At 39.8% G+C, this 14,508-nt stretch overlaps 1 long non-coding RNA gene across 1 annotated transcript in view; it reads right to left on the bottom strand.

The window, feature by feature from the left end:
* The window catches only part of LOC148225597 (uncharacterized), a 57,832-nt gene that overhangs the window by 23,027 nt on the left and 20,297 nt on the right, over positions 1-14,508 (bottom strand). Inside the window, exons 2-3 of the long non-coding RNA XR_015804944.1 lie at positions 14,384-14,503; positions 13,756-13,903 (exon numbers count right to left, since the gene is read on the bottom strand). This is a non-coding gene — a long non-coding RNA (uncharacterized LOC148225597). The remainder of the gene's footprint in view (positions 1-13,755; positions 13,904-14,383; positions 14,504-14,508) is intronic.

Genomic DNA, 14,508 nt, shown 5'->3' with positions numbered 1-14,508 from the left:
GAAAATGGCTCTGACGTCAATTGAATCCAATGACAGGTTTTAGTCAATTCTTTTTCCTTTTTACTGTTACTTTTTGGACATTGTCTTAAAAAATAGAAATCTTCAGAAACTTAATGATGTACCTGTACTATTCACATCAATTTACTTAATCACAGTAGGACTTTGATATGTGTGTATATATATATATAAATGAAAAATAGTAATTTTCTTTCCTTGCATCACAGCAATACGGAACCTTATCAGAGAATCATGGAATAATTAGACATGGAATGACCTTAAAATCATCTCATTCCAACCCTCTGCCGTGGGGAGGGACACCTTCCCCTATCCCAGGTTGCTCTAAGCCCCATCCAACCTGGCCTTGGACACTTCCAGGGATCCAGGGGCAGCCACAGCTTCTCTGGGCAACCTGTGCCACCCTCACATCTTGTGAAACTCAGATTTTTCTTGACCTCATTTTTTACTTCTCCTTCCATCCCACTGACACACAACAGCTTTTTAGCTTTGCCAAACCAACAGTTGATGGGTCTTAACAGTGAACTGGCTCAAGAGGGAATACATGGCAGCCTCAGTGGAAAAATGAATTCTCACAAATCTTTATTGCTCCAATAATGCTCCTTTATGCTACTGAGTGCAGTATGTCCAATAACAAAATGAACTCCTAAGTCAGCTATTTTTGTATCCAAAAACATGTGCCCTTGTTTTTCAGAAAACAAATGGAATCCTTCCAACATGCAATTTTAAAGAACATCAATAGAATTATCAACATTCCCCTGCCAGTTGCTGGCATTGCTTCTTGCAGGCAAAATAGTTTAAGCAAGACTCATGGGTTGATTTTTCTCTTTCAATTTGCAAATAAGAATGAGGGTATTGTCATTCAGTTTCCAGTGGAGCATAAGAATGGCATGGCAAATGGAATGTTGTGAGTTTGGGGGGGACTTACACAATCTGATTACAGTTTCCCCTTGGAATAACATATCATTAAACACTGTTGATCCTTTAAACTATATCCTGAAATTATATTGCCTAACAGAGGCAGGGTCAGCTCCTGGTCTATGATTAGGGCAGTAGACAGACATTATAATCCACTGGAAATATTTGCTTTCATTGACCTCTGAGGACCCTTGGATGTCCATGTTCCTTAGAGAAGCACCCAGATTAGACTGGATGAAAAAAGGAAATCAATGTAATCTCATCCTCTTTTTTTTTTTTTTTTTTTTTTTGGTGCAAATCTAATTGCGTAGAGTTTTGTACAATATCAGAAAGAAATCCAAAGTAGACACGATTCTACTGAAACTGTGAAATGTCTATAAGTTGTTAAGGAAAAAGTAATATATATTAAATGTATTTAGATGTAAATTTCATAATCTAATAGATTTTAAAGCACATTAATTACTGATGAATAAAATGTGATATTAGCTCTTTATCTTCACTGTGAAGATGAGGAGAATTAAGCACAGAAATATTTGGGGCAAACTTTATTGACTTGCATTTTCTGAGATCAGACACCTTAATCTAATTATTGTCTTTGATACAAAAATTTAACGTTGTTTATTCAGAAGTGTTCTGTCCCTGCTGCTGATGGTTTTTTGCTCTGTTGAAGTCAAAGGTAGAGATTCTTCAAAGTTTTTCATCAAATAAAGATCCAGAGAGGGACTGAAAGACTTTATAGGAAGAATTATCCTCAGGAAATTGAAATACATTTCTACCATGGAATTTTATTTTGACTCTGTATAGACTCCAGGACTCTACTTGTGTACTGTAATAATTTTCTTTACAGGTTATCTTTTGAGCTAAAATTCCCAGAAAAAAATACTTCTCAATGGATTTAGTCTCAAACACATTTCTGCCTTCTAGTTAATTTCACACACATATGCAGTGTCCCTATCAGATTATTTATTATGACTGTCCCTAAAGTCTGGTGGTGTTACACCAAGGACCTACTCATTTGTGTGTGGCAACTACAGCAGAAAATGCTCTGCAAACCCTCACTGGTCCTATCACAAAACAATTTCCCCTTTGATTTGCTAATTTCCTTTAACCCTCTCTTCATCCCATGGAGTGATCCCTCAGGTAGAAGAAAGAGTCCTCAGAATCCCAATTTCCCCCTATAATTAATCCATAAATCAAGGATTTTACTCTGTGAAAATGTCAGCCAGCAGTAATCTCCCTAACGTAATACAATCCAACTAAAAACTGAGAAGCAGACTATCAATAAGTAAAACAATTATAGCCCTTTAAAAATGGGATATTTGTTTAAAACATACATAGAGTAAGAATATATTTGCAAATATAGTTGACCTATAATCACTCTTTATTTTTTTTTTTCATTCTTTTCAGAGTCTGTGCTTTCATTTGGAAAGCTCAATACTGATAAAAGTCACCAGGATAAACTCTGCTTGGGAAAATCAACCTTGTGGAAATTTGGATGAGAGTAGGACTGAGTGTACTGAATGACCTAAGTGAAATTTTAGAAGTTTATGGATTCGAAGGTGATCTGGGACTATAATTTTTCACTTTGTTTCTAGTCCACAAGTGTAATCTGACTCCTATACCTATATTTATACTCCCAACACTTTGCAACAGCTCAATGCCCCAGAAAAATTTGGTTTCTCCATCCCAAGACCATCCATGAGGGATGGCATCTCCTTGAGCTTCAGACCCCAAAGGAAAAGACTTTTTGATAAAGAGATTTTTTAACAAGGTCTGTAAAGACAAGGATAAGGGTCAACCATTTTAAGTTGAGAGAGAGCAGGTTTAGATGGGATATTAGGAAGAAATTCTCCCCTGTGAGGATGATGAGGCACTGGAAGAGTTTGCCCAGAGAATTTTTGGATGCCTCAACCTGGAGGAGTTCAAAGCTGGGTTGGTTGGGGCTTGGAGCAACCTGTTCCAGTGGAAGTTGTTTGAAACCCAGGGGGTTTCAAAGATGATCTTTAAAAGTGCCTTCCAACCCAAACCATTCCATGATTCTGGGAAAGAGCCCTTGGTCAAACCACGTGGCTGATTTCCCTCTGCCCTGCTCCTCAGCAGCACTGATGAAAAATAAAACCGAGAAGTTTCCATGGAAACCTTGTCTTGAATTCAGCTAAGTTCATCAAGCCTAACAAGATTTAGAGGAAATACTTCGGGGCTGATGAACTGGTATTTTCCCTGAAACATCTTAGTAGAAGCCCTAAAAACGTACACAGAGCCCTTTATGGTACACATAGGCCTTTTTTAAGAGTTCAGCCATGGCTTTTGCAAAACAGAAAGATGAAGTGAATCACTCACATGAATATTCAGCTTTAGCTTCACTTGCACCCATCAAAGCTTCTGCTGCCTTTGCAGCTGAGTGAAGATCTGGCCTGTTATTTGGCCTCGATGGTGATGCCAAGTATTTCTTTTTATTTAGCTTTTCCAGCAATCCCATTACACTGAAATCTGCTTGTCTATTCTTAGATATCACCACCACCACCTTGCTGTGATCACTGGAGATGAAAGTTTATCCTGCAGGTTTATTACGCTTTGAGAAAACAAATTACTTCCTGGCACTCACACGTCTCTCATTTTCAAGACCCTTAAATGATTCTCTCATTGATTTCCCAGTGTTCATCTTCTCAGCATCTACATGAAGTTGACAGCCATCAGAAATTCAAAGAGATGCTACTTCTCCTGAAGATTGAGAGCTGGAAAATGGTATTTAGCTGTGAGAAAGAATGAATGAGGGAAAATAGTATTCCTGAAAAATGTTCATCAGCTGCAAACACACACACACCAGGAAAGGTCCATCAAATGCAGTTTTTTTACTTCCCAGCTCAGTGCAAATCCAGATAATAAACAGAGAGAGATGATGAGAGGAAAAAAAAAAAAAAGAAAAGAACATGAAATACTGAGATAGAAACTCAGATTAAAAATAAACATTCAAATAACTAAATAATTTCAATATTTTTTTTCCAATGTGATAATTGCTTGAAATGCTGAATCTATTCCAACATCTTTAGATGATTTTTAGGGTTCCTTCCAACCCAAACTATTCCATGATCCTATGATCTCTATGTTTATTTTTAATTCTTCCTGTTTGCAGCACTCCAAGTGTACACAGGTTATTTGCAGCTTCTCAAACTGGAAGGGAGAGCTCAATGTTTTGCTCAGGAATAGTCAAACCAAGGGGACACCTCATCCTGGGAGAATTTTATATATTAAGCTGACAGCAGCATTCAAAATATTCTTCCTATCCTCATTTATCCTGCAGCCCACTTGAATTCATAACAACAGACATGGGAATATCACTTATTGGTAACTAGGACTTTTTGCACGTGGTCCTTTTATAAATACTACCTTTAAAAATCCCCTCGTATCTGCTTTGCTACTGAATTCTTCTTGATATTTATACAGTGCATAAACAACTCTGTTTTGTAGCACACCTACTTGACTTTCTCAGAGCAATGTACCCACTTTTCAGGTATTTCTGAACAGTGGCTCTTTATTTGCAAACGTGTACAAACAGGGTACAGATTCTTTCTATCCTTTGTTTGTGTCCTCTCTGTTAGAAATGAATGAATTTAAAGTGGTCTCCTTCTTGATTTTCCTTTACAATGGGGGACAGCTGCCTCTTGGTAAACAAGCAATCAGATGCCTTGGAGAACAACTCCAGGAAATGCTGTGCAGTAATGAAAAATATACAACAGCATGCAAGGCACCCTTTCAGCCTCCCTCTCTCCCTGTCAACCAATTCTGAACATACTAAACCATTAAAGAAGAACGTTAAGCTTTGGAGTAGATGGGAAGTTTTATGCCTTGTCATTATCTTCAGCTTCCAATGCTGGCAAGCAAGTATGGAATAATGAAAAACAGCAAAGAACCCAAACCCAACACACCACCACCACCACCAACAAAACCCCATGAAAACCAAACCAAAAATAAAAAAAATTTAAAAAGAAAAGCAAATTAAAAAGGCCCCAGTGGTCTGGTCAGGATTCTTTATGTGTAATGCTCAGGGGATATAGGCAAATAAATGTTTTGTCTTTTTCAGGTAGCTTGCAGTTGAGACTGGGTGATGAGAAGGGCATTATACTTTACCTGGCAAGCCAGCATCTATGCTAAATATAGAAGAAAGCAGCCAGAAAATAAACATAATTATTCTCTACCTGGCAGTGCAGTATGTGTGCTAAATATAGAAGAAAACACACAACAAATAAGTAATGTGATAACATATATATTTATGTATATATGTTTGTACTTCAAATCCCACAGCTTGAGTTCCAGCTGCCTTGAATGGCTGGAAATTTTAAATGGAGTTTTGATGGAAATTCTTGTATTTCTACTGTCAAGGGATGTAGGAGATTAAAAACCAAGCAAGCATGAATGATAAACCTCACTCGTGAAAGCAAGGACATGAGGAAAAGAGGAAGGGAAAAGTTCTTGGGTCTTTGGGTTAACCAACCTGGGCAGCATACTGTGTCTCTTATTGTTGTTCCTGGAAGAAAAACAGCTGTAACCTTTGGTTTTGAGTTTCACTCAAAACATCCCTTCAAAAAAAGCATGTTTTGGGGGAATATTCATTCAGAGATTCAAAATGGGTTAATTGTTATATCAAAGCAACCATGGGAAAGCATATGACAAGCAGATTAACACAAGAGACATTACAGAAAATATGTAATTTTTTTAATAGTTCCCTAGCAAGATAAAGAATTGTCATTGATTTACAGCCAGGATACTGAGAGGTGCATTTGTGCAGCACAGTCCAAACCCTGAGCTGGGCTAAACAAGGACAGCAGGTCAGTGAGTGCATGTGGCATGGCGAGCTCAGGGGTGGAGATGTTGCTCCCAGGTGCAGATTTGCTGCAACCGAGCTGTGACAAACTGCAGGTCTGTGATGTCCCACCTTTGCAGGCAGACCCAGCATGACCTCTGTGCCAGAGAAAGTCAGAGTGCAGGAGAGGAGCCCACGGCTCATCTCTCATTCTCAGGGGTACACACTGAAGGCATTTCCCTCTGGATAACACACTGGGATATCTCCACTATGAGCACACAGAGAGTAAAGGGTGTTTTGTTTTAAGGGAGAGAGGTGAGATATTCTTACTGTGTTTCCAGAAAGAACATCAGAACCCATGTGGCAAGGCTCCTGCTTGGCAGCTCCATGTGCCATATCCTAATAGGATGCAAAACACCTGCCTGGCAAGATCAGGATTATCGGAGCTGAGCTCATGCATTGCATGACTTTTTCTAATGAATCCCTCTTTAGCATACATTTATGCCAGTTGACAAAGTGAAAGAAGCAATTCCTTTAAATATTGAGCATTCATACGTAAATTGCAGCCTAGTGGAATCTTCTATCCAAACGGAATCCTTTATCTATTTCTGTTATATAAGAAAAGCAAATAATTTCTTATCGGTTGACTTTGAAATACAGGCAAGTGTTCAGTAGGAGTATTATGAAGTGTCAGCTTTTCTACAGCATTTACTTTTCATGCTCTTAATTTCTCATTTCATTATCTCGTCTTATTCTCTTGCCATGTCAGTGTTTTGATTTGATGGCTTCCATGTGACAAGAGCTCTTGCTGCGTGAGCGATACAAACGCGGCTTTAAAAGTGGTACAGCTTCCTATTAAGGCAGAGGCCCTTGCTCAGGAATTTCTTAAAGCTGCAACTGAGACAAGGCATAACCAGGGAAACTTTGATATGCACAGCAGGCTAAGCCCTCCTGCAGTCCCTGTGGATTGCTCTGCAAAACCTTTCTTTGTGTTCATGATTTGCAGAGGTTTGATCTGTTATTGCCCTGGCAAGGCAGAAGTGGCACATCACACTTTTATCTCTAAATGCTCTCACTTCAGTCAGCAAGATGCTCAACAGCATCTTACAGAAAAGAAAATATCATTATTACTTTAATGCCTGAAGAAAAGGCAATAATTTTTCCTTGTCTTTTCCTTGGGGTCCTTATCCCAAGCAGAGAATGAAAAGTACAGCCAGGACAGAGTCTGTCTCTGCCAATAATGGCCAAATTGACATCCTTGTCCTCAGAAATAATCCGAGGGAGGCATCTAGGTTAGTAGTGGCCATCAGAAATCCCAGGGCCATGTCTGCTGTCTCAGGGGCAGTGTGGAAAAAGTAAGGCCTCAATGGGTTTTGAAAAAGCAGGACCAAGAACAGAACCTTCACAGAACAAGGACGAATGTGGGAGGCCATGAAGATGCTCTGAAGCCAGGCTAGGAGAGTTGGGGATGTTCAGCCTGGAGAAGAGAAGGCTCCAAGGAGACCTCAGAGCCCCTTCCAGTGTCTGAAAGAGCTCCAAGAGAGCTGGAGAGGGACTTTGGACAACGAGCTCAAGTGGCAGGACAAGAGGGAATGTTTTTAAACTGATAGAGGGCAGGGTTAGGTTGGATATTAGGAAGGAATTCTGCTCTGTGAGGATGGTGAGGCCCTGGTACAGGTTGCCAAAGAAACTTTGGCTGCCCCATCCCTGGAATGGGATGCTCCAGGCTGTGTTGGACAGGCTTGGAGCATCCTGGTCTAGTGGAAGGTGTCCCTCATGGCAGGGGTTGGAACTGGATGATCTTTAAGGTTCCTTCCAGCCCAAATCATTCTGTAGTTAGAAGTCTGGTACCTCTGTGTTAGAAAGGAGAGAAGAATGAGTAAAAACAGTTGAACCGATCCCAAGTGTATCGTGAGAAACAGAATTGGAAGAAGAAAATCAGCTTCTCTGAGGAACTCCACTCAGTACAACACCAAGCATCAAGGAATATCTTGCTATGATTAGCAAAAGATGCATCAGAAGGTCCTGTCATAACTTCTCTCTCTTCTGGCTTTATCCCCCCACCCCATCACATTTTGGAAAGGAAATGCTGCAAACCTTACACACGAGGACTCACTTTAGGAACTCCACTGCACACGAGTGATGTGAGAAAGAACTTTTCACATGGAGCAAGCAAGACCCTGGAAAGGGAACAATGCAGTGCAAGGGAAGTGCCTGACCAAATGTATTCAGTGGGATTAGGGCAGCCCCCATCTGTACCACAACTCCCTTTGTAGGAATGGGAACACAAGCTTTCTCTCTTCAGAGGAAACTTTAATTAGCATAATGGGAAATTGCACCACTGGAATGAGCAGAATCGTTTGTGTATATTCCAGCTGTATTTATGCTGTGAGCTGACTCACAACACAGAGCAATTCGACTCCAAGATCTCCTCATTTGCCAGTCTAAATGAAGAAAAGACCAAATTCCCTAAGCAGATGAGAAGGCTGGAACTTTTCCTCTTGTTCTGCAGAGTCGTCGTCACTGACAAAGGTTTGGGGCAAAAACAGGCACAAGATGCTACCAAGGCTCAGGGATGGGTTTGAGGAAGGCTGTAGGTTGTTCTCAGCACAAGGACAGGGATCTGTTGGAATGAGTCCAGAGGAGGCCAAGATGATCAAAGGGCTGGAATACCTATGTGAAAAGACTGAGAAATGGGATGGAGAGGAGAGGAGAGGAGAGGAGAGGAGAGGAGAGGAGAGGAGAGGAGAGGAGAGGAGAGGAGAGGAGAGGAGAGGAGAGGAGAGGAGAGGAGAGGAGAGGAGAGGAGAGGAGAGGAGAGGAGAGGAGAGGAGAGGAGAGGAGAGGAGAGGAGAGGAGAGGAGAGGAGAGGAGAGGAGAGGAGAGGAGAGGAGAGGAGAGGAGAGGAGAGGAGAGGAGAGGAGAGGAGAGGAGAGGAGAGAAGAGAAGAGAAGAGAAGAGAAGAGAAGAGAAGAGAAGAGAAGAGAAGAGAAGAGAAGAGAAGAGAAGAGAAGAGAAGAGAAGAGAAGAGAAGAGAAGAGAAGAGAAGAGAAGAGAAGAGAAGAGAAGAGAAGAGAAGAGAAGAGAAGAGAAGAGAAGAGACCTGATAGCACCCTTGAAATATTAAAAGCCAGGTTGAATTTGAGCAACTTGGTTTAGTGACAGTTGTACCTGCTCATGGCAGGGGGCTGGAACTAAATGATCTTTAAGGTTACTTCCAACCTAAACTATTCTCATATTCTATGATCTTTTAATCACCTCAGAACTCCTCTCAAAAATCACTGCAGTGTTTGATTGTGCCCTGTGGTGTGAGTCAAAGGAGAAGGTGGCCAGAGAAGATGCTGAGGAGTCACCAGGCTGTGATTCACCTCTTGTAAGAGCACGTGAGGACAAGGAACAGCTGAGCTGGAGCTTGCCAGTGTCCATGTGGACACCTCATACTGCTCTGTACACACCATGTCCTCGACAGATTCCCAAATTCTCCACTGACTTATTCCTGAAAAATTATTCTGATAAAGGCTGCACGTCTTGGTGTGGATGGTACTACCAACTTAAATTGATTCAAAGACACATTTTTGAAAAATTATAGTTACATATTTCAGAGTCAAATTATTTATTTTTTCACAAACTTGTTCTTCCCGTCTCTTTGGCATGGTGAAATGGAGATGTTGTGTCATATCCAACTTGAAAAGAAATTGTCATCTTTAGAGGTGGAAAGAAAGAGATGGAAAAAGATGAATTTAAGTCATATCTTCAGATCAGCTCTCTGGAAGTCAAGCACATGACTTGAAAATAGAAGTGTCTTTTACTTCTATCTTATTTTAATCACTCTGTTTTCATTTTTCCAAACTTGAGACTTATTTTAATTAAAACAACATACTTTCTAATTAGGAAAATGATTAGGTTAATCAACAGCTGTTGAATTCAAGTGGCATTCTGGAAATTAAATTTGTACCTCTTCTGACTGAGCTCAAATACCATCTCAGTATCTTTAGTTTTCTAAATCAATATAGCTGGGAGTGGATAAGTTGGACTCCTTATGATTCTAAGTTAAATTCTTCAGGAATATTGGCTGAAGAAATTATGTGCATGGCTGAGTTCATATATGCAGATGGAAAATTATATCCTTCGAAGCAAGAGGATGTGAAGCTTGTTGATGTGAAACAGGGATTAAATTCCTTTGTCTGACCCAGGGAATTTATCCTGTGTGTGGATCCTAATTTAACTTTGTTCCGATTATAAGGATACACAGCCATTTCCACAGGGATGAAAAATTGTTCATTTCTGGTCAATTTGAAATGAAATTGTTTATTTGTTTGTAGGTCAGTCAGTGAACTGAAATACCCCTTTTCTTGTGCAATCCTTGCTCTGCTTAAAACAAAACCAGGGCTGAGAAGCTTTGATTTCACAGAAAAAGCTAAACTATAACAAAGCATGGACAAGAATCTGAAGTCAGAAGGTGAGAAGTGGATCAGGATGTGACAGAAAATATGTCCAAGTGAAAAATCAAGGAACAATACATAACATAAAACCCCTGACACTCAGCACAGACAGTTAATGGATTGAAGAACAAAGGTAAAAAAGAAAAGGTTTGAAAATAAACTTCCTTATTTTTGTTTTGTCCTAATGGAAAATAGCTGAAAAAATGGGAAAAGAACAACAGGAAGGTTAAAAAAAAAAAAAAAGGGTTGGGGGAGCAGATGGACAAAAAAGAGAGCTCTGACACACTCTTTTCCAAAAAAAAAATGCTGAGCTGGAATATCTGGTGCCCCATTAGCACTGGGAAACTCATTTCTGAATAACTTCTGTTTATATGGCTCATTTATATAATATATGATTTCAGCACTTGGTTTCTCACATATAGTCTGACTGCTGAGAATTCATGTTTTCCTGAAAGCTTGCTGGTCATTGCAAATCTCCAGTAATACAGGGTGTTTAATCAGGGATCCTTATTCCCCAGAGAAATTCTTCTGGTCCACACATTTCTAAGGAGCTCAAGGGTCTGGGAGTTATTTTCAGAAGCAGACACACAGGCAGGGCTTCCTTAGTCTACACCAAGGACTTGCTTCTTTGTTTGCTATTAAACCTGAACAAAAAATATTTTAAGAAGTGGAGAATGAAAAGCAAATCTATTAAAGTGGTTATGTTGCAGTGCTTCCATGAATCAATAGTTTCCTGGGTTTCCGGGTTTTGACTAAGCTGAAAATTATTTCCAGACTCTAATGCTTCAGGCCCTGGACATTCTTCTTAGGTTAAAGATGTGCCTACTACAAATGAGAGCAGCATTGACTGTAAAAACATTGGTTTATGTCCAACAGTGAACTTCTCTCCCCCAGATTTGTCAGTCTCAAACATATCATACCAGAAAGGTTTGGAGGAGGCTCCTTTGAGGGTTTGTTTAAGTCAGTTCTTGGGGTTTTTTCCTAGTTCCTGGGAAAATGAGGGGCCTTTGAGCTTTTCAGATTCACCAGAGATTGCTCCTGACAGCAAACAAACATAAGGAAGTTAAGAGCCAAAAAAAAAATCTTTAGGAACATGATAGCAAAATTGGAAAGAAACAGAGAAACATAAAAACCAATAAAAGGTGAAGTGAGATTATGCTGTCTCCTTTTCTAGTTGCCACTTTGGATTGCTCTGTGGGACACCACTGTGTCAGGATCCAAGGTTATGATCCCTTCTCCCATCTGACTGTTTCTATTCAGAATTGACAACCTCCCTAAACATCTTTCCTCACTGACACTCAAGGTTTTTCTATCTATGAATAAGTTTCACAGCAGCTTCTCAGCAGATCTTAAGGATTCCCCAGGCTCTTTTGTAGTTTAGAAAACCTTATCCTGCTGCAAAATTCTCCAGCTGCTTCTTGTCTGCCACAAATGCAGATGGAGCACCACTGGTTGAAGCAATGATAGTTTCACTTTGATATGCAGACAGAACATTTGCAGGGCTGATTCATCCTCCAAGGATTTTAGAATAAATACCCCAAGGATTTTATCTCAAGAAGTCAAGGGAAGATCACTTTCTTTCTCTCATATTAAAAATGAATGCATCATCAAAGTTAAGTTTGTAGTTCACCACCCTGGACACAAGGAAGAAATATTTAGGACAGAATGCTCGGACCCCTCTCCCTGCATCCCCTTCCCTCTGCAGGGTTATTTTAGGGCTGGGAGCCACGAGGATATCCAAGAAGTCCTCTCCTACATCTGCCAGGGAACCACTCTGCACCCCATGAAGGAGATTACATCCATAATCACATTCATTTATTAAGTTTCCTAGCAAAAAATGATGACAATGATGATGATGAGCACTATTAGAATAATGAGGTATTTGAACAGTCCAAATCTGCTTTGCTGGTGACTCAGACCAAGAAACAAAGGCTTCCAACTTCACTGGCAGTAACCTACCAGCCTCCTGAGAAGAATTATCTTGAGGGGAAGGTGTAAGTTGAGGGGGAAATAATGTCATAGAATCATTCAGGGTGGATCAATTAGTCCAACCATTTGCTCAGCACTGACAAGGCCATCACTAAACCATGTCCCCCCATGCCACATCTACAATCCCTCCAGGATGGTGACTCCACCACTGCCCTGGGCAGCTTGGTCCAGTGCTGGACAGCCCTTTCTGTGAAGAAATAGTTCCTGTTTTATAGCAAAAACAGAGGTGTTTTTAGTCTGCTCAAATGCAGATAAAATTCATCAACCACTCAGGGATGGAAGAAACCATTGAAGACAAACTGTCAGCGTTCCATCAGATCATATGATGGGTACATGTGTGAGAGTGGTAGACAGGACACCTGAATTATCTTCCTGTTCTGGCACTGCTTTGAAAAACGCAGTTGTGGAAATATCTGTCCACCTCTCTGTGTCCTTGACTGCATTTCCTAACACATGTACAGAAAGTGAAAACTCTGTATTGATGTCTGACAGGATTAAAATGTTAGATTCCTGTCCTGGTCAGGAGTCTTCTAAATATAAATAAAAAGAATAATCTTTAAATGCCTGTAAGAAAAAAAACATTTATATGCTAGAAAGTATTTTAAAATAAGAGAACAGAAATCTTGTTGTTTTTCTGCTCACCATGAAGCAAATCAATGAGGTCAACAGGAATGAGTATCATCCAACAACTCTCATTTATTCCTGTTTTCCCATCTGCCTACACTATAATTACACACCAAAAAAATAACAATAAATATACATTGATACAATTACTAACTCAAGCACTCCTAGCTTTGGAAATGCCACAATGAATTTTAACTGTTAGTGAATTATTAATCCAATCTGGCAACATAATTTAAATTCCACATACATTTATGCTATTATTCATATCTTTTTAACCATAGAAACATCTTTTTTCTTTCATCTTTGGGAAACTCCACCAGGAAACTTGGTATTTGATGATATTTGTTATTATTTGATGATGGGAGGAAAACAGTGAGACTTTGAATCATATTTTTCTCATATTAGGATCTAAAGCTGTGTAAATCCTTTCCATTCTGCAGAACATGATCCCCCATTCCCCAGGTTCTACATTGTGAACCACAACTGAAACTCTTCCTCTGCAATATTCAACCTGCTCAGTCCAGAACTCTTAGCCCAAAGAAAATCCTGCTCAGCTTTTGGCTGGAAGGCATCCAGAACAGACAACATATTTGGGAATTCTGCATTTAGTGTTAGTCTAATCTCCAAGGACCAGCACTTTGTTCAGATTTAGACTGGTTTTTTAGGGAAGAAAAAGCTCTTTTGAAATGCTCACTGGAAGCAAAAGGAATAGAAAATACCCAGAATTTTTCAGAAATGCTGAAACAACCAAAATATTTTACTAACCTGACTCCTGAAAATGATTACATTTTGACTTAAGTTGATGATTTTAAGATGATTTAAGTTTTGATTAAGTTTTCTAAAAATAAAAGTTAATAAGACACGATCTGCTAAGGCAACTGCTGGGGTTGGAAATGTTAACCTAGGAATAAGAGGTTGTTGTAAATAACCAAATATCAGTGTTTAGAATGGAAAATCTCTGCCAACCTTTCCCTCTGGCACCAGTGCTCTGCTGTCAGAATCATACTCGATACAATCCAGTAATTAAAACGAATAAGAAGGTCTCAGTGGGTAGTAAGTTCATTCCAAAATTCCTTGCTTGCTTGTTCAATCCCAAAAGTGATGTTATGAAGTCCTGGGAAAAGAAAAGAAAAAAAAATAAAAAAAGGAGAGAAATTAAAATGGATTTGGAGACTCAGTCACAGCAGCAAGCATTAATTCTGTGTAACATAAAACTATCACATCATTCTCACTGTTCTTATAAGATTGAATGAGATTAAAGGCTGATATCTTTCTGGGTCTTTATCTTCATATCAAGAATTACAAGAGGGAGCTCAGCAAATTCAGTACATGATAAAAGGGAATATGATACTTAATAGTTTCACCATGTAGTAACTAGGAGAATATTTCTACCTAGGGAGAAGAACCCACAGGCACAAATGGGCTCAATCTACCCTGGTGCTGAGCTGAAAATATCAGAGCCTTGTTGCCTGTCATGCTGTACCAAAGCTATTTGTCTTCCAGGATTATTGATCCTCATCAGGAACTAGCACCAGGAGTCTGGACTGCAGGCTTGGCACAGCGTGAGGTGGAGAAAAGTTGAGTCAATATTCACCTTCTCATGCAAATAAAGGCAGAGGTTTCAGAAGAGCTTGTCAAGGACTCTGGAATGATCTCCATCAAGGCATAAGGATCCTCGAGTGCCTTACAGGGTTCTCAAAGTACAGACCTCCTCCTACA

Source organism: Sturnus vulgaris, chromosome 1 (genome assembly GCF_052056855.1).
Source record: "Sturnus vulgaris isolate bStuVul1 chromosome 1, bStuVul1.hap1, whole genome shotgun sequence".
NCBI lineage: Eukaryota > Metazoa > Chordata > Aves > Passeriformes > Sturnidae > Sturnus > Sturnus vulgaris.
This window is presented reverse-complemented; position numbering and strand designations above follow the sequence as displayed.